Below are 22,718 nucleotides of genomic sequence, written 5' to 3'. Positions count from 1 at the left end.
TTGGATGTGGTCCCTGTTCCACATGGGGCTCATGGTCTTCATCCCCATTTTACAGATGGAGCAACTGAGGCACAAAGACATTAAGGGCCTGGCCTGAGGTCACAGAGCAGACAAGTGGCAGAGCTGGGATTAGAACCCAGGTCCCTCTGACTCCCAAGTCTGTGCTCTATCCACAAGGCCACGCTGCTTCCCCACTTCCCAGGGACCTAGTCCAGTACGCTCTGATCCAACTGGGCACTCAAAAATTCCCATCACAGAAACTTAGGTTTCCAATAAGCATCTTGGGGGTAGGGTTGCACTGTACTCTCCCGAGCACTTAATACAGAGCTCTGCACAAAGCGAGCACTCAATAAATATCACTGATAGACAGACTGATTCTAAACCTGGCTCTGCCCCTTGCCTGTTTTGTGACCTTTGTCAAGTCATTTAACTTCCCTGTGCCTCTGTTTCCTCATCTGTAAAACGGGACTCAATATCTGTTTTCCATCCCACTTAGGCTGTGAACATCACATGGGACAGGGACTGTGTCATTTAGTCATAGAGAAGCAGCGTGGCTCAGTGGAAAGAGCCCGGGCTTGGGAATCAGAGGTCATGGGTTCTAATCCCAGCCCCCCCACATGTCTGCTGGGTGACTTTGGGCAAGTCACTTAACTTCTCTGAGCCTCAGTTCCCTCATCTGTAAAATGGGGATTAAGACTGTGAGCCCCACGTGGGACAACGTGATCACCTTGTATCCCCCCCAGCACATAGTAAGCACTTAACAAATGCCGTCATCATTATTATTTATTGAGCGTTTTCCGTGTCCAACCTAATCATCTTGTACAGTAAGACTTTGAAGATGTGGCAGAGCCAGGATTAGAACCCAGATCCTCTGTCTCCCAGGCCCATGCTCTTTCCACTATTTAGTACTTTTTTTTCCTGAGATCATGGATAAAATGCTGTGTAAGATCATCACCGCAGTAGAGAGGGACATAACCAAAAGGATCTAGGAGAGTATCCAGATGTCTTTGAGCAGTTCCCACCTTCCATGGCAAGAAAAAATCACTCCGCATTTTTTAAAAGCCCGACGGCTATAAGTACATTCGCCCTCCCCCACCTCCCGTCCAAATTCAATTTCCAGAGATCTTCATCACTGCGACGGAAACTATTTTCCACTCCTCTCCTCTCGGCGAGAGAGAAATCCCAAGCATAGATCCGCCTCGTGTCCTAAGGCCATTTCAGGGGAAGACTTCAAACTCAGTGCTGATTTCTTACCGTTTCGTAAGATGAGATTACTTTTTTTCCACTGCCATCCGATTTTCTTCCGGGCACTGTTGACTGTCTCTGCTCGGCTATAACCGGCAGTTATGCCACCAAACTAAGAACTGTCCCGATGAGGGGATTCAAACTATGCATTCACCACAGTTGAGAAGTAGCATGGCCTAAAGTTTAGAGCCCAGACCTGGAACTCAGAAGGACCTGGGTTCTAATCCTGGCTCCTCCACTTCTCTGCTCTGTGTGGCGGGCAAGTCACTTCACTTCCCTGTGCCTCCATTCCCGTATCTGTGAAACGGGGATTAAGGTTACGTCCCCCATATGGGACAGGGACTATGTCCAACTTGATTAACTTGCATCTTGAATCTGTAGACACCAAAAAAGTTATGGCTCTTCTGTCAGTCATCATCATCATCATCATCATCAATCGCATTTATTGAGCGCTTACTATGTGCAGAGCACTGTACTAAGCGCTTGGGAAGTACAAATTGGCAACATATAGAGACAGTCCCTACCCAACAGTGGGCTCACAGTCTAAAAGGGGGAGACAGAGAACAAAACCAAGCATACTAACAAAATAAAATAAATAGAATAGATAGGTACAAGTAAAATAAATAAATAAATGGAGTAATAAATATGTATAAACATATATACATATACAGGTGCTGTGGGGAAGGGAAGGAGGTAAGATGGGGGGGATGGAGAGGGGGACGAGGGGGAGAGTCCAGTGCTCTGCACACAGTAAGTGCTCAACAAATATGATTGATTGATTAACCCCCATTTTCCAGACGAGGGAACTGAGGCCCAGAGAAGTGGAGCAGCCTGCCCGAAGTCACGCGGCTGATAAGTGGCAGGGCGGTGATTTGAACCGCATTTCATCAATGCGTGAAGCGCTTAGCACAGCTCATAAATGCTTAGTACAAGCCTGGTGCCTTGGAAGCACTTAAATATCTCTCTAGACTAAGCACATTGTGGGTGGGGCACGTGTCTACCAACTGTTTTATTGTACTCTCCCAAGTGCCTAGTTCATTCATTCATTATATCATATTTATTGAGCGCTTACTGTGTGAAGAGCACTGTACTAAGTGCACGGGAGTGTATCATAGAACAATAAACAGACACATTCCCTGCCCATAATGAGTTCACAGTCTAGCGTAGAGGTGGCCTTAAGGTTGTTGAAGCCTCTTATTTCCTACCGGTTTTCATTAGGCAACCAGAAATCTCCAAAACTTCAACTTCACGATCAAAAACCTCCATCTGAAGAGACCCAGGCCCCTGAGACGTGTCTTGAATTCCTCAGATATTCCGTCCCTCCGGCTATTAATTTCTTGTGTGAAAGGTTTTCTGTGGGATTGAAGTCATCTGCCATTAGCTCAGACGCGTTGGCTCTGACCTCTATTTTTTTCTGAGTTAACCTTCTATGCTGAAGGCTCTCCCTTGTTCAGAGCTGCCCCTTATTTCCCAAGCTGATCCTAACTTTATTAGAACTCGGGATTTGAACATTCTTCTTGGCTGTAATTATCTCTGTCCGATCGCCCCTGTCTTTCCCTGCAGGCTTCTTTTCCCTCTCCCCTACAGTTCTACAGATCCAGTTTAACCCTTTGATTCAGGACTTTCCTGCCTCCGACTCATTGCTTTTTCTGTTCCCATAGTTTGATTACTCTCTCTTCCCACCAAATCTGCCAGAGCCCAGCTCCATAATATTCCCTGATGAATCTCTCTTTTCCCCGCCTTCTTCTCCTGTGCTTCTGGGGGTGCAGAAGTGAGACTGTAAACTCCATTTGAGCAGAGAATGTGTCTGTTTATTGTCGTACTCTCCCAAGTGCTCAGTACAGTGACTTCCACACAGTAAGTGTTCAATCAATATGATTGAATGGACGAATGAATGGTTCTGTGCCTTTTGGGCATCTGGTATTCTCTCCACATCACTTATTTGCTTGTATCCATCCCAGTGTTTGGCACATAGTGCTTAACAAATGCCATTATTATTATTTTTGACATATAATGTACATATCTGTAATTTACCTGTTATTTATTTATATTAATGTCTGTCTCCCTCTCTAGACTGTAGACTCATTGTGGGCAGGGAATGTGCCCACAGAGTATAGTGTACTCTCTCTAACGCTCTGTACAGAGTCAGCATTCAATACATACAATTGTATGAATGAATCCATATATTATTTGTATTACAGTTTGCCTCCCCCTCTAGTCTGTAAATTCAGTGAGCAGAGAATGTGTCTACCAACTGTTGTATTGTCCTCTCTCAAATACTTAGTACAGTGCTCTGCACACAGTAAGTGCTCAATAAATACCATTGATTGATTAATAATACCAGTGGTATTTAAGGACTGACTTTGTGCCAAGCACCATACTAAACCATTAGGAGCAGTGTGGCCTATTGGATAGAGAATAGGCCTGTGAGTCAGAAGGACCCGGGTTCTAATCCTGGCTCTGCCGCTTATCCACTGTGTGACCTTGGCGAGTGACATTACTTCTCTGGGCCTCACTTACCTCACCTGTAAAATGGGAATTAAGACTGTGAACCCCATGTGGGAGAGGGACTGTGTCCAACCCGATTAGGTTGTATCTACCCCAGTGCTTAGTACAGTGTCAGGCACATAAGAAGAGCTTAACAGATACCATTTAAAAGAGCAAACAGAAATGTCTGTCCCATCACAGCTTGTGGAAAAAGAATCTACAATTCCAAGCACATTGTTCTTGTGGATTCCTATCAATGGTGGTGGTTGAGATAATAGGAAGAGTACAGAACAGATTCCATTTTCCCCCCATTTTCTGTAGAGTGGGTGAGTTGATTTTTACATCTGGGCTATATTTTCTTTATTAGAGACTGTCCCCCAAAACTCCAAAACTCAGATCAATCCCATGATTCTGTAAACTCGTTATGGACAGGGAGTGTGACTGCTAATTCCCTTATATTGTATTCTCCCAAGAGCTAAGTACAGCTCTCTGCACATAGTAAGCACTCAATAAATACCACTGAATGACCGACGAGTTTTGAAATATGGTGCAATTTTGTCAGGCCTAATTTTTATGGACCAATTGAACCAGGTCCCCATTGCACCAGGGTGAGTAGGTTGCTTTAATCATTCTGAATTTAGAAGAGAAGACATTACGTTAAGATCCGGACTGGGCCACAGAAAAATACCAAATTCCATGTAATAGTTCAACCTAAATTTTCCCAGGCCCCCCAGAGCCGCAATTCATTAAGGAAAATAAGGTCTCCTAACTGCAATCATGAGATGATAATTCCTGTTCAAGTCTCTCCGTGCTTTTTGTAACCTTCTATGCAAAGTTAATCATAGAAGGCCAGACGGTGGAAGAGCTCTGAACCATTATAATCAGACCTCTGATTGTCTCTCTCGGGTGCTTGCTGAGTTGCGACCTCTTTGATTCAACGTCTGGATACCTCAGTGCACAGATGTGCACTCCTCCAGGAGGCCTTCCCAGACTGAGCCCCCTTTATCTTCTCTTCCTCCCCCCCATCGCCCCCCTACCCCCTTCCCCTCCCCACAGCACTTTTATATATATATATATATATAAATATATTATATATTTTATATTATAATATATTATAATATAATATATTATATAATATTATATTATAATATAATATAATTATATATAATTATATGATATATCATATTATATTATATATATTATATATATTTTATATATTTTATTATATATATACTTTATTTATTTTACTTGCATGTATTTACTATATTAATGATGTGCATATAGCTATAATTCTATTTATTCTGATGGCTTTTACACCTGTCTATTTGTTTTGTTGTCTGTTTCCCCTTTCTAGACTCTGAGCCTGTTGTTGGGTAGGGACTGTCTCTATATGTTGCCGACTTGTACTTCCCAAGTGCTTAGTACAGTGCTCTGCACACAGTAAGCGCTCAATAGGTACGATTGAATGAATGGATGTGTTTGCACACCTTCCTTTCAGAGTTGGGTTTGTATCAAAGAACCATTCAGCCTGGAGAGAGAGGACATTTATGCCCAAAGGAAGTCAGAGGGAGCAGGGATCCAATCCTGGCTCTGCCACTTGTCTGCTGTGTGACATTGGGTAAATCACTCCACTTCTCTTGGCCTCAGTTACCTCACCTGGAAAATGGGGATTAAGACTGTTTAGCCCTAGGTGAACTGTGTCCAATCTGATTACCTTGCATCTACCCCAGTTCTTAGGACAGTGCGTATCCCAGAGTAAGTGCTTAACACATACCTTTTTTTTAAAAAAAGAGCAGATGATCCATAATGAGTTTTAAGAGGAGAAAATTAAGGATATTGAGGTGGACAGTGTATGGTGGTTTGATCCATCTCTAAATTTGAGGATGAATACACAGAGGTGACCTTCTCACAAGTACCTGGGATAGTGACGACAGTGCTGATTGGCTTGGATAACTGGCTTGGGAAAGCAGTATTTCCTAGTAGAGTCTAGGCCTGGGATTCAAAAGGACTAATTCCGGCTCTGGCACTTGTCTACTGTGTGACCTTGGACAAGTCACTCCTCTGGGCCTCAGTTACCTCATCTATAAAATGGGGGCTAAGACTGTGAGCCCCATGTGGGACAGGGATTGTGTCTTGTATCTACTCCAGCGCTTGGGAACATACAGAACAACAGAATTGGTAGATGTGTTCCCTCTCCTCAAGGAGCTCACAGCCTAGAGAGAGGAAGGCAGAAATTGAATTATGGCTATCTATCAAATGTATTTATTGACTGCTTACTATGTGCCAAACAATATACTAGGCATTTGAGGGAGTACAGTATAGCAGAATTGGTAAGCAGGTTCCTGGCTCACAACGAGCTTACAGTCTAGAGGACTGTAGACCCCTCTGGGAACTGACTAATTTATTATCCCAGGACCTTGGCGTCTCCATCCTCAAAAACCTACAGTCAGAAACACCCTGACATGTAGTTCATTAAAGCCATAAATCATTGCTACCTATTCTACTGTACTCTCCCTATCAACTGTTGTTACTTAGCAGTTTCTATGTGCAGAGCACTATACTAAGCACTTGGGAGAGTACAGTTCAGTAGAATTAGCGGACAGGTTTCCTGTCCACAACGAGCTTACAGGCTAGAGGGACAAACTAGAGCTCCCTAATGATGGATTGAATGATTGATGGATTCACAGGTAGCAATCTGAGACAGGAGGACCATTCTTATTCCATTAGCTGCCCTGCTCCTCAGGAATAATAATAGAAATAATAATAATAACAAATAATGGTATTTAAGTGCTTACTATGTGCCAGACACTGGACTAAGCCCTGGGGTGAATACAAGCAAATCAAATTGGCCACAGTCCCTGTCCCATGTGAGGCTCACTGCCTGAACCCTCATTTTGCAGGTGAGGTCACTGAGACCCAGAAAAGTGAAGTGACTTGGCCAAGATCACATAGCAGCCAAGTGGTGGAGCCAGGATTGGAACCCATGACCTTCCGACTCCCAGGCAGGGCTCTATCCACTATACCTTGCTTGAAGTGAGGGTTTGATGAAGAAAGCCTGCCCAATTTGGGGATGGCTTGGCATTATCATCCAGCATTGGAAGAGGGTCTCCCTCGCTAGCTTTCAAAAAGCTCCAGGAGCCTGAGGTTGGATGCCTTCTAGATCAATAGAACGGTGATTCCCAGATCTTCTGTGCCTCATTTGCCTCACGATTCCGTTCCAATCAAAACACCTCCAACAAATATCTGCTCACATTAAGATATTTTTAGTTAGGAAAAGCAATCACTAATGTGATGGGAGGGAAGTTATTAATATGAGGTAATTACATTTTATGGTTCATCATCTGCCATAGAATGAATGGTTTACCATAAATCCTTCCTCCTTCCCCACAACTTTTGTTTACGAACAAATCCTTCTCACATTTCATCTCCAACTCTAACCATTTTTTTTCTAGGCTTGCCAGTCTCTAGCTAGCAACATGGTTTTCCCCCAAAGGAACAATTAGGAAAGGGTAATCAGAGGCAAAAATACAATACAACATGCCCCTCCATTTTGCCATGTGTAAATCTTGAGCCACAGGAGGAGAAAGTCAGCTAGTAAAGAGCAATAGGTGGTAGTGTTTAAATTTCCTTAATCCCCACTTACAAAGTACAAAACAAAGAAAAGGCATGCTCCCTACCTACAAGGAGCTTACAGTCTAAAAGGGGGCAGACAAGCATAGAAATAATTATAAAAGAGCAGGCAAGATAATTGGATATGGAAAGAACACAGACCTGAGAATCAGGGGATCTGAATTCTTATCCTGACTTTGACCTTGGGCAAGTCATTTAACTTCTCTGTGCCTCAGTTTCCTCATTTAAAAGATTTATCTCCCACTTAGACTGTGAGTTTCATTTGGGACAGGGACTGTGTCTGACCTGATTATTTTGTATCTGCTCCAGTGGTTAGTACAGTACCTGGAACGAAGTAAATGCTTAGCAGATATTTTTTCTTCTTCTTATTAATGAGTACACACATAATTGGGAACCAGCATAGCCCAGTGGAAAAAGTAAGGACCTAGGCTGGTTCTAATCCCAGTTCCATCACTCACCTGCTTTGTGACCTTAGGCAAGTCACTAAACTTCTCTGTGCCTGTTTCCTTATTTGCAAAAATGGGGATAAAATACCTGTTCTCCTTCCCCAATAATAATAATAATAATGGTATTTGTTATGTGCCTACTATGTGCCAGACACTGTACTAAGCGCTGGGGTGGATACAAACAGATCGGGTTGGACACAGACTGTTGATCCCATGTGGGACAAGGACTCTGGTTTGACTTTACTGAGTCTCTCACAGTGCTAGAAACATAACAAGCACTTAACAAATTCCACAATTTTAAGTGCTAGCTGGGAATTGGGGAAGGTTTTTCTGGAAGAGTATGAATCTTAGGGTTTGCCTTTAGCTACCTGCTCTCTGGAAAACTGCAGGGCTTCAAGAGTCAGGATTCTCACCTTAATGGTCATAGCCAAAACTGCAAGACAATCAAAAAGTAATGACCATGTTTATCAGGGGAGCTAACACATGAGACACTGATTGGGAAGAAAAGCTTTTAAAGAGCCCCGGAGAGGAACTGATGGGATAAAATATTCGTGTTTTTATAGGAGTTACCTGCATAACGTTATTTTTTTTTAACTCTGTCATCAGTGCCATCTTTAGGGGCAAAGTAAAGTTTTTGGAGTTTCAAGTCAGTTATAGTTCATCATTGGGAAGTGGATACAGTGCAGTAATGGAAGAGTAGAGTTGACCAGACATATATGTTCGATTTCAGACATCTGAATCCCCTATCTGTAACTTGTTTTACTGTCTGTCTCCCCTTCTAGACTGTAGTCTCCTTGTGGGCAAGGATCATTCATTCAACCATATTTATTGAGCACTTACTGAGTGCAGAATGCTTGGAAAGTACAATTTGACAACAGAGACAATCCCTACCCAAAAATGGGCTCTACCAATGCTACTGTACTGTACTCTTTTTAGTATTCAGTACAGTGCTCTGCATGCAGTAAACACTCAATAAATACCATTAATTGATTGAGACTGTGTCCCGGTCAGGGTTCTGTTTGGGATCTATAAGGGCTAACTAGAGGTATTGAAGATTCATTCACTGTCACCTCTATCACCATACTGGATCCAGACAAATGAAGGGAAGTTTTGAGAAACTCTTCTGATAATTCCATCCATTCTGAGAGCCAAACTTGTCGAGATCCAACAAGGGACTTGTTTGGTCAACTTTTAGGTGCCGATTATTGGGATAATCGCTTGATCCTTCCACCTCAATAAATAGTACTTTTAATATTTCAGTGGCCATCTCCCCTGCTAAACTATAATCTCCCCTACTAAGCTATAATCTCACAGAAGGCAGGGATCACGTCTGCAAGTCTGTTGTACTTCCCTCTATTCTCAGTGACAATGCTCTACACAAAGTTGCTGCTCAATTACTATTGAACGATTATTTACATTTATTGAGCTCCTTGGTGGACAGAGAGAGCCCTGTCCTGGGCATTTGGACAAGAACTATAGGGGTAGAAGACAAATTTTTCTCCCCTCAAGGGATGACAGTAAGGAGGCTGTTAACAATCATTTCTCCTCTAAATAATAATAATTATGGTTTTTAAGCACTTACTATGTTCCAGGCAGTGTACTAAATGCTGGGGTGGATACCCCGGTGGTCAGTTTAGTACCTGGTACATAGTAAGCACTTAACCAATACCACATGAAAAAAAGTAGGGGGGGGGCAGAGTTGGGCCAGGGGAAGAGGGGAGAGAAGTGTATTGATTGATTTTTTTTCTTTTTTGCCGTGGGAGCAAGTTGGAAAGATTTCTATGTGGTAAAAAGCTGTGTGACTTGTCAGCTGTGTGACTTTGGGCAAGTCACTTAACTTCTCTGTGCCTCAGTTACCTCCTCTGTAAAAGGGGGATTAAGACTGTGAGCCCCAGGTGGGACAACCTGATGACCTTGTATCCTTCCCCAGCGCTTAGAACAGTGCTGTGCACATAGTAAACGCTTAACAAATGCTATTATTATTATTATTATTATTATTACAAACAGACACATTCCTGCCCACAACGAGCTCACAGCTAATAATGTCTGGTTGATTCTCTGATTGCTTGAGCAAGTCCTGTAGAAACAAAACACATTCCCTACCCGCAAGGAGCTTGGAGGATATCTATCGTGCATAATTATGAACGAGAAATGTTCAAGCGTTCCCTTTCCCTGAGCCTGCAGCTGCACAAATGGATTTAGTTTAATTTCCCTCTTACTATTATCCTCAGCTGTGTGGGAGGTACATTAGCGAATGTGACTATTTTGTCTGTTGGTTTCTGTCCGGCTTAGAAACGAGCTTTGATTTCTAAGGAAAATCTGTGAATACAATATTTATTCTGCCTAAATGTGTATTTAGGTGGAGCCTTCTCTCTTGTTCCAAACTGCTGCTCTTGGTGGTGAGACGCGACCACTAAGATTGCAAAGACCTCATAGCAATGACAGTCCATTCTACACCGTGAGTATGTGGAGAGATTTGATGACATGTAGAAAGTGTCGTGTAATCTCGTTTTTTGCTTAGCCTGGCTTCCAGATAGTCGGATGGCTTCACTTTTATAGGAGCAGCATGGCGTAGTGGATAGAGCCCGGGCCTGGGAATCAGAAGGCCATGGGTTCTAATCCTGGCTCCTCCACTTGTCTGCTGTGTGGCCTTGAGCAAGTCACTAAACTTCTCTGTGCCTCAGTTACCTCAGCTGTAAAATGGGGATTGAGACTGTGAGCCCCACATGGGACAGGTACTGTGTCTAACCTGATTTGCTTGTATCCACCCCAACACTTAGTACAGTGTCTGGCAGATAGTAGTGCTTAACAAATACCACAATTATTATTATTCTTCGAATAATCAAGCAGTCATTGGTATTTATTGAGGGCTTACTATGCCTTTAGACTGTAAGCTCGTTGTGGGTAGGGAAGTGTCTGTTTATTGCTGTATTGTACTCTCCCAAGTGCTTCGTACAATACTCCGCATATGGCAAGCGCTCAATAAATACAATTGAATGAATTAATGCAGAGCACTGTACTAAGCACTTGGTTGAGAAGCAGCGTGGCTCAGTGGAAAGAGCCCAGGCTTTTGAGTCAGACTTCATGGGTTCAAATCCCGGCTCCGCCAATTGTCAGCTGTGTGACTTTGGGCAAGTCACTTCACTTCTCTGTGCCTCAGTTACCTCGTCTGTAAAATGGGGATTAAGACTGTGAGCCTCCCGTGGGACAACCTGATCCCCTTGTAACCTCCCCAGTGCTTAGAACAGTGCTTTGCACATAGTAAGTGCTTAATAAATGCCATCATCATCATTATTATTATGAAGAGAATACAATAGAATTAGCTGATACGTTCCCTGCCCATAATAATCGCTCCGCGGTAGGTACTGAGCACTTTGCTTGCTTTCAAAAACCTGCAGTCTAATGGGGGCGCTTACAATCTAACATTTTAATTGTGATTATGGTATTTATTATGTGCATACTAGAAACAAGATGATCAGCTCAGACACAGTACTGTCTCACTTGTAGCTCACAGTCCAAGAAGGAGGGTGAGCAGGGATCTTATTTCCAAGGAACTGAGGCCCAGAGACATTAAGCAACTTGCCCAAGGTCAGCCAGACAGTCAACCGAATTTATTGAGTGCCCATGTGCAGAGCACTGTACTAAGCACTTAGGAGAGTGCAATCCAACAATAAACAGACACATTCCCTTCCCACAATGAGCTTACAGTCTTGAGGGATGATGTTGGGAGGCAGAGGAGTCCAATCCCAAGCAGATTTAGAGGGATAAGCCTCCAAATATTCCAGAGTACTTTGCTCAGTAATGTCACCCCCTTCCGAGTCCTTGCTAGATCTTGGAGCCACTGTTCATTGCCGGATTCAGACCCCAGACTTCCCATTGGAGCTCTATTTTACCTGTGCAGATTGAATAATTAAATGTCTAATTGTCCTTTCTTTTTTCGGCAAATGACATTTCACAGCTACAAAGCTAAGTTTTTTGGCACCCGCCAAGCAATCCTTCTTGAAATTGCCGGTGCCCATTTAAAGGCTGCGGGGGCAATCTGGATTCCATAGTGCGCTCCTTGTCCAGGAAATCTGAGCACATGCTGTAGCATGGGAGCTTTCCTCTGAAGCAGAAATCACCTCCTCAAAAAACATTCAATCAATCAATCAATCAATTGTATTTATTGAGCGCTTACTGTGTTTAGTTTGTTTAGAGAAGGAATGAAACCACTCCCAGACCAGCAAGCCTGTAAGTGCGAAGGCACTTAAAAATTTTCTTGAACAAGGAAGGCACCCTAGAAGAAAGGTGATTTTCTAAGGAGTCACTTTCTGCTCAATAAACACAGTTACTACAACCATTACTACTACTAGTACTAATAACAATTGAGGTATTTGTTAAAGGTTTACCAGATCTTAGAACAGTGCCTGGCACATAATAAGCACCTAACAAATACCATTATTATTTTTATTAATAATAATAATGATAATAATAACAATAATTATGGCATTTATTAAGTGCTTACTATGTGCAAAGCACTGTTCTAAGTGCTGGGGAGGTTACAAGGTGATCAGGTTGTCCCATTTGGAGCTCACAGTCTAAATCCCCAGTTTACAGATGAGGTAACTGAGGCACAGAGAAGTGAAGTGACTTGCCCAAAGTCACACAGCTGACAATTGGCGGAGCCGGGATTTGAACCCATGACCTCTGACTCCAAAGCCCGTGCTCTTTCCACCGAGCCACGCTGCTTATTACTATGTGCCAGGCACTATTCTAAGCACAGGGGTGTATACAAGCAAATTGGGTTGGACTCAGTCCCTGTCCCAAGTGGGGCTCACAGTCTCACCCCCCATTTTCCAGATGAGGTAACTGAGGCTCAGAGAAGTCAAGTGACCTGTCCAAGTTCACCCAGCAGAGAAGTGAAGGAGCTGGGATTAGAAATCATGACCTTCAGCGTCGTGAATAGAGTATGGGCCTGAGAGCCATAAGTTATGAGTGCTAATCCTGGCTCCACCACTTTTCTGCTGTGTGGCCTTGGGCAAGTCACTTTATTTCTCCCTGCACCCTAGTTACCTCATCTGTAAAATGGGGATTAAGACTGTGAGCCCCACGGGGGACAGGGACTGTGTCCGACCTGATTTACTTGTATCCACCCTGGTGCTTCGTACAGTGCCTGGCTCACATAAGTGCTTAACAAGAATCACAATTATTATTATTATTAATAATTATCATTATTCTGACCCCCAGGCCTATGCTCTATAAGCTTCACCCTTACAATATGGCAGCTGTATTTGGATACCCACCACTGTGGGGTCGAAGCTCCTTGGGAACCCATCTCTTGGCCTAGCGGAATCATCATCATCATCAATCGTATTTATTGAGCGCTTACTATGTGCAGAGCACTGTACTAAGCGCTTGGGAAGTACAAATTGGCAACATCTAGAGACAGTCCCTACCCAACAGCGGGCTCACAGTCTAAAAGGGGGAGACGGAGAACAAAACCAAACATACTAACAAAATAAAATAAATAGAATAGATATCATCATCATCAATCATATTTATTGAGCGCTTACTATGTGCAGAGCACTGTACTAAGCGCTTGGGAAGTACAAATTGGCAACATCTAGAGACAGTCCCTACCCAACAGCGGGCTCACAGTCTAGAAGGGGGAGACAGAGAACAAAACCAAACATACTAACAAAATAAAATAAATAGAATAGATATCATCATCATCATCAATCGTATTTATTGAGCGCTTACTATGTGCAGAGCACTGTACTAAGCGCTTGGGAAGTACAAATTGGCAACATCTAGAGACAGTCCCTACCCAACAGTGGGCTCACAGTCTAGAAGGGGGAGACAGAACAAAACCAAACATACTAACAAAATAAAATAGAGCAGATATGTACAGGTAAAATAAATAAATAAATAGAGTAATAAATATATACAAACATATATACAGGTGCTGTGGGGAAGGGAAGGAGGTAATGACTTCTACTTGCACTTTGAGCTGGTTTGGGTCTGCTCTTGGGGTCTGCAGAGACAGGGTGGTCTTAGCCTCTAGACTAGGGCAGCGTGGCTGGATCTCCACCACGTCCCTCTGAGTGGCAGAGCCAAGATGCGGGAATGTAAATCAGCTGACCTCCCTGATCTTCAGCTCCAGTATTTGTTTAATCTCCTCTACACACACATTGCACTGCATTAGTCCCAAGAAGAGGGCACATATGCAAAATGTATATTCTACCTCCTGAGATTCCGGTTATTTTTATTTTATTTGTTTGCCAATAGCTCCACCGAACCTCACTTTTCCTGCTGTTTGAGTTGACGTCGGTGCAGAGAGGAAGCCTCTGTTGTGCGTGGCACTTTATTGACAAAGAGGAAAAGCCAGCTGAAATGAAAGCACACAAGGAACATTAACTTTCTAAATGCCTGCCAGTAGACGCACTGATGGCAGAGGGGAGAGGCGGATGGGAATGCAACTCTATTTGTCGATTAGTGCCCCTCCCCGGTGCATTATTAGCTACTTATTAGCTGCACTCCCTGACTTGTGTAAACGTCAGCCAGAGCCCGGTGATGGGATGGGAGGGTAATTTTGTCTAGGTCAGTGATAACCCCATTTGTGGGTGGGCTGGGTCTATATATGTATTATGTTGCTGATTTGTACTTCCCAAAGCGCTTAGTATAGTGCTCTGTACACAGTAAGCGCTCAATAAATACGATTGAATGAATGAATGAATTATGGGAATGTGTGCTCTCAAACCGTCACCGGTTCCCATTTCAACCAGCCAAGTCTGCCAGAAAGTAGCCCGGTCCACTGGTTATCCAGGAATGGGGCTGAGCTCCACCTTCCTGCCCTGTGGCACTTAATACAGTACTTTGCCCACAGTAATCACTCAAATATGACTGACTGTCTCAGTACCGCACTTTGCCCTCTGTATGAGATCAGTTAGTGCCATTTATTCATGCAATCGTATTTATTGAGTGCTTACTGTGTGCAGAGCATTGTATTAAGCACTTGGGAGAGTATGATATAACAGTAAGCAGACACGTTCCCTGCCCACAACGAGCTTGATTGCCTCACCCCCCCGACAAAAAAATAAAGATGGGGGCAAGCAGACCTGAGACTTTAGATGAGATTCAATGAATCAATCAAGGCATCCAGTGGAATGTACTGAGTGCTTTCTGCATGCAGATCGCTGTACTAATCTACTTGTCTGCCGCTTGATCTTGAGCAAGTCACTTAACTTCTCTGTGCCTCAGTTTCCTCCACTGGACTCCTAATTAGACTATGAGCCCCAGGTGGGAGAGGGACTGTATCAGATCTAATTAATTTGTACCTACCCCAGATTTTAGGGCAGGGCTTGACACTTTTTTTCTTTTAATGGCATTTAGTAAGCGCTTACTATGTGCAAAGCACTGTTCTAAGTATTGGGGAGGTTATAAGGTGATCAGGTTGTCCCACGGGGGGCTCACAGTCTTAATCCTCATTTTACAGATGAAGGAACTGAGGCCCAGTGAAGTGACTTGCCCAAAGTCACACAGCTGACAGTTGGCAGAGCTGGGATTTGAACCCATGACTTCTGACTCCAAATCCCGTGCTCTCCCCACTGAGCCACGCTGCTTCTCTACACTTACACTTGGTAAGAGCTTAACAAATATCACACACAAAAGAAAGAAACTATATCCAGACGTTCACATGCTTACATATACCCTCATATACACACAGGCATTCACACACCTTCACACATAGGCAGGCTTACACACTGGCATAAATTCATAAAAATGCTACCTGTGGTATTTATTAAGTGCTTACTACGTTCCAGGCACTGTTCTAGGTGCATAGGTTAGATACAAGCTAATTGGGTTGGACGCAGTCCCAGTCCCACATAGTGCTCACAGTCTTAATCCCCATTTTACAGATGAGGGAACTGAGGCAGAGTTAAGTTAAATGACTTGCCCAAGGTCACCCAGCAGACAAGTGGTGGAGCAGAGATTAGAAACTAGCTCCTTCTAACTCCCAGGCCTGCGCTCCATTCACTAGGCCACACTGCTTCTCATAAAGCCCTCAGAGTCAACCATGCTCATCAAATTGTAAGAATGCACACCCCCTTGCAATTTGTTATATGAATATAAATATTAATTTATATTTACATCTATCTCCCCCTCTAGGCTGCAAACTCGTTGTGGGCAGGGAATGTGTTCATCTATTGTACTCTCCCAAGAGCTCAGTACAGTGCTATGCACACAGTAAGCGCTCAATAAGTACGATCGAATGAATCCACGCTGGCACAGATTCACTCACCTTCATACCCGGGCAGGTTTGATTTAAAGGCACACCTTCGCAACCACACAATTTCACACCCATGAGCCCTTACACACGTGTACCCTGATTTCATTTCCCTCCTTGCCAGAATTACTGCTGTCTCCCCCCTCCCCAAGGGGCAGCACGCAGGACCGCAGTAATGATTTTACCTTGTGACAGTTGGGCCGACATTATCATTTTTAAACAAATCAAGCCAATGCAAGCTCTTCCTCCTTCACGGCTTTAACGATCGGGGAGATAACTGCCACCAGAAACTAGTTTTCAGGAGGACACACTCACGTGAAAGATAAACTGAGAAAAAGCAATTTTCTCCCTCCTTTTCCTCCAGATGCCTTTAGTGTAATGCCTTTCTCTGGGTCCTCATACATCACTTAATATGAGTAGGGATTCATCAAGCTGAGCTTTTTGGCCCACAGTGAAGATCCAAGGCCAATATTCCCATTTTCTTGTCCATTTTTTGACATTTAGGCAGAGTTAACATTTTATATTCGTTCTCACACGTGTTTAGGCCGTGTTTTATCCTTCTGAAGCAGAGATGGCTAAATTTTCCATCCTCCCCATATATGGTAATGATAATAATAATGATGGCATGTTAAGTGCTCACTATGTGCAAAGCCCTGTTCTAAGCACTGGGGAGGTTATAAAGTGATCAGGTTGTCCCACAGGGGGCTCATAGTCTTAATCCCCGTTTTCCAGATGAGGTAACTGAGGTCCAGAGAAGTTAAGTGACTTGCCCAAAGTCACACAGCTGACAATTGGCGGAGCCAGAATTTGAACCCATGTCCTCCGACTCCAAAGCCCATGCTGTTTCCACTGAGCCACGCTGCTTCTCTAGTACCTGAGTACCACGGGCAGCTCTTGATTAGAGCAGGACAGGATTTCAGTGGTATGCTGAGAAAAGTGTTTATTCCGTGATTGAGAAATTCCCCAGGAGAAGATTGGGCTTTCTTTCAAAAAGTTTCATATTTCTTGACCGTATATAACAATGGTATTTTTTTATGGTAGTTGTTAAGCATCCCTCTCAGGGTCACAACTGGAGAGTTTCCGGCACTCTATCGGTCTTGACTATGGGAGGGAGAGTCAAGCAGAGACCTCCTCATTCATTCATTCATTCATTCATTCATTCATTCATTCATTCATTCAATCGTATTTATTGAGCGCTTACTGTGTGCACAGCACTGTACTAAGCATTTGGGAAGTACAAGTTGGCAACATTTAGAGACAGTCCCTACCCAACAGTGGGCTCACAGTCTAGAAGGGGGAGACAGAGCACAAAGCAAAACATATTAACAAAATAAAATAAGTAGAATAAATAGCTTGGGCAGTGGCTAGCGAGCAGAAGGCAATCTGCTACAAGTCAAAACTCCTTTGTGCTGGGCAGCAGCAGCACGGGAGAGAGTCGAGAGCGGAGACTCGAGTTTACTGCGTGGAAACTCTATGGATCCACTACCGGAATGACTGCAGATGGAGGTGGGGCGTTCTGGAAAAGATGTACCATGGTATCGCTATGGATCGGAGATGACGGCATTAGACAAATCAAGCCTTGTTAAGCACTTACTATATTCCGGATGGCAGCAAAGAGGGGACCAAAATTCTTTGTTTTATTTTTAAACTTCTCCGTGCCCGCCTGTAAACTCTAATAATAATAATAATAATAATGATGATGGCATTTATTAAGCGCTTACTATGTGCAGAGCACTGTTCTAAGCGCTGGGGGGGATACAAGGTGATCAAGTTGTCCCACATGGGGCTCACAGTCTTTATCCCCATTTTACAGATGAGGTAACTGAGGCCCAGAGAAGTCAAGTGACTTGCCCAAGGTCACACAGCAGACACGTGGCGGAGACAGGATTCGAACCCATGACCTCTGACTCCAAAGCCCGGGCTCTTTCCACTGAGCCACGCTGCTTCTGTAGACTTTAGACTCTAGACTGTAAACTCCTTGTGGGCAGGGATCATGTCTATCTACTCTACTGTATTGTACTCTCCCAAGCACTTAGTACAGTGCTCTGCGCATAGTAATAATAATAATGTTGGTCTTCTAGACTGTGAGCCCACTGTTGGGTAGGGACCGTCTCTATATGTTGCCAACTTGTACTTCCCAAGCACTTAGTACAGTGCTCTGCACACAGTAAGCGCTCAAGAAATATGATTGAATGGATGAATGAATGAATATTAAGCGCTTACCATGTGCCAAGCACTGTTCTAAGCGCTGGAGGAGATACAAGGTGATCAGGTTGTCCCCCGTGGGGCTCACAGTCTTAATCCCCATTTTCCAGATGAGGGAACTGAGGCACAGAGAAGTTAAGTGACTTACCCAAGGTCACACAGCAGACAAGTGGCAGAGCCGGGATTAGAACCCACCATCTCTGACTCCCAAGCCCGGGCTCTTTCCACTAGGCCACACTGCTTCTCACGTAGTAAGCACTCGATAAATGCCTTCACTTGATTGATTGCAAGGGTTTAATTTTTTGCCTCAGTGCTTCTCTAGTGTGTTCATCCAGAATCTTGTAAGAATTCATTCAGTCGTATTTATTGAGTGCTTACTGTGTGCAGAGTAAGAATGTCCCGCTGGTTCCCAGGACAGCAGGAAAAGCAGTATGGCCTAGTGGAAAGAACCCAGGCCTGGGAATCAGAGGACCTGGGTTCTAATCCCGGCTCTTCCCCGTGTCTTTGGTGCGACCTTGGGACGGTCACTTCACTACTCTGGGCCTCAGCTTTCTCATCTATGAAATGGGGATTCATTCCTACTCCCTCCTGGTTAGCCGTGAGCCCCGTGTGGGTCAGGGCCTGTGTTCACCCTCGTATCCACCCAAGTGCTTAGTACAGTGCTTGGCACATAGTAAGTGCTTAACAAATGCCAAAATGATTATTATTACTATGGAGAGAGAGCTGGCAGGCTATAAAGCTGGTTTAGGATGGGTGGGACCAATGCTGGGTGGATTTCTGGGAAAATCTGCTACCGTGGCTACACCTGATACTGGCTGATCAATTTGTCAATCAGTAGTATTTATTGAGTACTTACTATATGCAGAGCACTGAACTAAGCGCTTGGGAGATTACAATACAATAGAATTAGCAGACACATTCCCTAACCTTAACGTTTTTGCAGCGTGGAGGCTAAGCAGCTCATCTGTTACCTAATGGCTTTCCAGGTACTTGTGTATGGAGTGGAGTGACCCCCGGCCCACGTCATCCCCCGGGCCTGGAATGCCCTCCCTCTGCCCATCCGCCAAGCTAGCTCTCTTCCTCCCTTCAAGGCCCTGCTGAGAGCTCACCTCCTCCAGGAGGCCTTCCCAGACTGAGCCCCTTCCTTCCTTTCCCCCTCGTCCCCCTCTCCATCCCCCCCATCTTACCTCCTTCCCTTCCCCACAGCACCTGGATATATGTATATATGGTTGTACATATTTATTACTCTATTTATTTATTTATTTATTTTACTTGTACATACCTATCCTATTTATTTTATTTTGTTAGTATGTTTGGTTTTGTTCTCTGTCTCCCCCTTTTAGACTGTGAGCCCACTGTTGGGTAGGGACTGTCTCTATATGTTGCCAATTTGTACTTCCCAAGCGCTTAGTACAGTGCTCTGCACATAGTAAGCGCTCAATAAATACGATTGATGGTGATGATGATGGAGATTAAGTCACTTAGTCTCTCTGGGCCTTAGTTTCAATATCTGTAAAACAGGGGAAAAGGACCTGTGGGGTTTTTTTATGGTATTTGTTAAGCTCTTCCTATGTGCCAGGCACCCTACTAAACTCTGGGGTAGATCCAAGCTAATCAGGTTGGACACAGTCCCTGTCCCACACGGGGCTCACAGCCTTCACCTCCTTTTTACAGACGAGGGAACTGAGACACAGAGAAGTGACTGGAAGTGACTTGTCCAGGGTCACACAGCAGACAAGTAGTAGAGCTGGAATTAGAACCCTGATCCTTCTGACTCCCAAGCCTGTGTTGTAACCACTAGACCACACTGCTTCTCTCCTTCTTAGGTTGTGAGAACCTTGTGGAACAGGGACTGTGCCCCAAATCCCAGGGTTTAGCACAGTACTCTGCCCTTAGATACCATCATCATTAAGGGCCTACAACAGGCTGTTCTTTCACTAATGTGGAACTGCTCTAAAATGAATCAACTTAAGCTATTGTTCTTCAGGGCTACTGGGTCAGTGTGCTATCCCGTGGCTTTCGGGAGAGAGATGATGCTCTTTTTGGAATCGTTTTCAAATTCATTCTGCTGCTTTGTCATCTGCAGCTCCTGATGTGGCATTCAGTCAAGACCTGAGAGATTTTTCCGGCCACCGTACCGCATGGATGATCAGGAAAATGCCAATCCCATCTGGATAAGCAAGGGCCTGTGAGTTGTCAGGTTGAATGCTTAAAATCTATTTTTTTTTTTTTTTTGGTTATGTTTCAGTCTGATTTCACAAAGAGTCCATGCACTAGATGAAATGAATGGCTTAAAAAGAATGCTTCCATTTGTGTTTATTGCGATAAATGGATTCATTGCTATCGTATGATTTCTTGGTTTCATGCTGTAGATTTCTTAGATTCCTTAGATTTTTCAACATGTCGTAGGATGAAAACATTTTTCATTTGAACGTGTCACCCACGAAGCCATAAATGGTGCCAATTCCATGGTAATTAAATAGAAATGAACTCTCGGGGCCTAATGAACTTCGAGGAAGTAGTCGTTTTGTTACAATACCATTTATGGACTCTGTTGGGCCAATAAGCAGTTATACCTCCATTAGAATTAAACAGGAATTAACTCACTTGATTTTTTTTTTTCTAACCGACTCTAGTCCAGGAATCTTTACTTGGTTATATATTCATTTAGAACCTAATTGGGAGTGTAGGAAACATATTCTTAATGAATCAAAACAAGAGGTTAGTGTAGCACTGCAAATGAAGGATAATTGAGTGAAATTGTTTACTAAATTGTAATGGAGTCCCAACTGCTAGGTCTATTTACACAGTATGGCGTACATTAATTCATCAAGAAATGATATACGTTTGCTTAGCTATAAGTAGAAAATTGTGTCTATAGATAATTTCTATATGGGGTATATTAAACAAAGTATACATTTCATTCCTGTGTTTATTCTGGTGGTGATAATAATAATAATAATACTGTTATTTGTTAAGTGCTTACTATGTGCCAAGCACTGTTCTAAGCGCTGGGGTAGATACAATGTAATCAGGTTGTCCCATGTGAGGCTCACAGTCTTTATCCCCGTTTTACAGATGAGGTAACTAAGACACAGAGAAGTTAAATGATTTGCCCAAGGTCACAGAGCTGACAAGTGGCAGATCCAGGATTAGAACCCCCGGCATAATAGAGTCAATGAGTCACTGGAAATTTATGAGGATCGGCTAACTCTCCTCCCTCCCTCTCCCTGTTTCCAAATGAAGTCATTTTGTGACTTAATATCTCCGACTGAGTGTGAGACGATTGTAAATCGGGTGTGTGAAGAATCTCTCACTCACCTCTGAAATCACATCGAGCCAATTATGACTGGAAGATGTTACCATCTTGGCAGACGCTCACTGGTTCTTTCTGAAGCCAATTCCAGCCGAAATTCCAGCTCCCACGGGCCACTGCTCACCGCCCCCTCGATTCTTGTAATAGAGAGGAAAAGAGGATTAGCCAAGGAGAGGTTTCAACTCATCATGGGCGGTGACTAAAGCCTCATTTCTTCTCTTCCCACTCCCTTCCACGTCACCCTGGCACTTGGAATGGCTCCCTTTATTCTCCACTCCCTCAGCCCCGCAGCACTTATACACATCGTGGGCAGGGGATGTATCGATTTATTGCTATATTGTACTAAGCACTCTGCACACCTTAAGTGCTCAATAAATACTATTGAATGAATTAATGAATAATTTACATGTTTATATTAATGTCTCTCTCTAGACTGTAAGGTTGCTGTGAGCAGGGAAGGTTTCTACCAACTCTGTTACATCGTACTCTGCCAAGCATTTAGTACAGTGCTCTGCATGCAGTAAGTGTTCAGTAAATAGAGAAGCAGTGTGGCTCAGTGGAAAGAGCCCGGGCTTTGGAGTCAGAGGTCATGGGTTCAAATCCCAGCTCTGCCAATTGTCAGCTGTGTGGCTTTAGGCAAGTCACTTAACTTCTCTGGGCCTCAGTTACCTCATCTGTAAAATGGGGATTAAGACTATGAGACCCTCATGGAACAACCTAATCACCTTGTATCCTCCCAGCACTTAGAACAGTGCTTCGCACATAGTAAGCGCTTAACAAATGCCATTATTATTATTATTAAATATGATTGAATGATTGTTGAGAATGGTAGGAGGAACCTATTTCTGACCTCTTTGGTTCTAGACCCTGACATCAGCTCTGTTGACCCCCTTCAGGAACTGTAGTGGGTGGCCTAGTGACAGAGCACTGGCCTGGGAGTTCAGAAGGTCATGGGTTCTAATCCTGGCTCTGCCACTTGTCTGCTGTGTGGCTTTGGGCAAGTCACTTCACTTCTCTGGGCCTCAGTGACCTCATCTGGAAAATGGAGATTGAGACTGCGAGCTCCACATCGGGCAGGGACCGTGTCCAACCCGATTTGCTTGTACCCACCCCAGCACTTAGT

The sequence above is a fragment of the Tachyglossus aculeatus genome, chromosome 9 (assembly GCF_015852505.1).
Source record: "Tachyglossus aculeatus isolate mTacAcu1 chromosome 9, mTacAcu1.pri, whole genome shotgun sequence".
Taxonomy (NCBI): Eukaryota; Metazoa; Chordata; class Mammalia; order Monotremata; family Tachyglossidae; genus Tachyglossus; species Tachyglossus aculeatus.
Note: the sequence above shows the minus strand (reverse complement) of the source record.